Below are 1,278 nucleotides of genomic sequence, written 5' to 3'. Positions count from 1 at the left end.
AGAACAGCCCTCGCATAAAGACTTATTGGACGCCCCTCACACAGGTGATAGAAAGGAATTGCCGATGGAAAAAGTCAAAGGAAGAATGGAGTCATTGCCGAAAAAACCCGGAGTGGAGTGTTTGTGAGACTGTTTGTGGTCCATTAGGTAGGTTACTAATGTTAGGTATGTGTTATGAAGCATCTTGTAACCTGTTAGTTATCTTCCGTATGCAATAGAAGTACTTAAAATGTACTGTACAATGTAAAGTAACACCGCAGAATCCACTTAAACCGAAGTCTGCGGGACTCACAGATGTTCTTCTGTTTAGCCGCGTTTTCAGTATAGAGAGATTACTCACAAAAGAATGGGGGGGGGGGGAAACGGGGATTTTATTTCGCTTCAGTTTACCGCAGTTTTCCGATCAACCGTGTTTGGTTTAAGGTGAATTGCGATAATATGAGTATAACACGCCACTGTATCCAAAATTTCCTCATGGGAATAAACAAGTGGGGTATTCTTCTTTCCGTTTCTTTCTTTCTTCCTTTCTTTCAGTCAAACACACAGCCACACACGATGGAATGCAGTAACCAATCACCTGCCCAGACACGCTACACAACAACCAATAGGAATGCAGAGACTTTGTACCACCCACTCACTCAAAGGTCCTTCTTTCAATGTGGGTATTTTTACACCCTTATTGACACAACTTAGATAATTTAGGATTAAGAGACAGGCTTCCTACCTATCTGTCAAGGTCAACCAGGCTGAGAAGGATACATCCCAGCAGAGAGGCCGAAATGCTCAATAAAGATTCTCCCCACTCAGGATTCGAGCTCTGGTCTCCTGCATACTACAGCAAAGCACCAAACCACTACACCACGGCCATTCACTGGTCCTTTAATTATGTCAACTTTTGAATACGTTTAACGCCTTTGCTACTTTAAGACCCAATTAGGTCATTTCGAAGGCAAAGTACTTGGTCCAAAGGAAAAAAAAATTTATAAAGAAGACGGAAACAACAAGCACAACGCCAGAGCAAATGTTTGCACATCTTCAGTTTAGTTGTAGTGGGAGTTTCACCGCACTTGCAACACAATTAGGTCATGTAAGTGCCACAATCAGTATACATATCTGAACACGGATGATCAATATAAGTGATCAATTCCACAGTTGATACATAGGGGCTCGATTCAATTCATTACCTCGTCCCTTCTAACCCAACCCCACCCCATACCCCTCACAACATGCTCAGCTTTGGGTAAATCTACAATAATAAACTGATAAGATGGTCAACCC

The sequence above is a fragment of the Aplysia californica genome, unplaced genomic scaffold (genome assembly GCF_000002075.1).
Source record: "Aplysia californica isolate F4 #8 unplaced genomic scaffold, AplCal3.0 scaffold00568, whole genome shotgun sequence".
NCBI classification, from domain to species: domain Eukaryota; kingdom Metazoa; phylum Mollusca; class Gastropoda; order Aplysiida; family Aplysiidae; genus Aplysia; species Aplysia californica.
Note: the sequence above shows the minus strand (reverse complement) of the source record.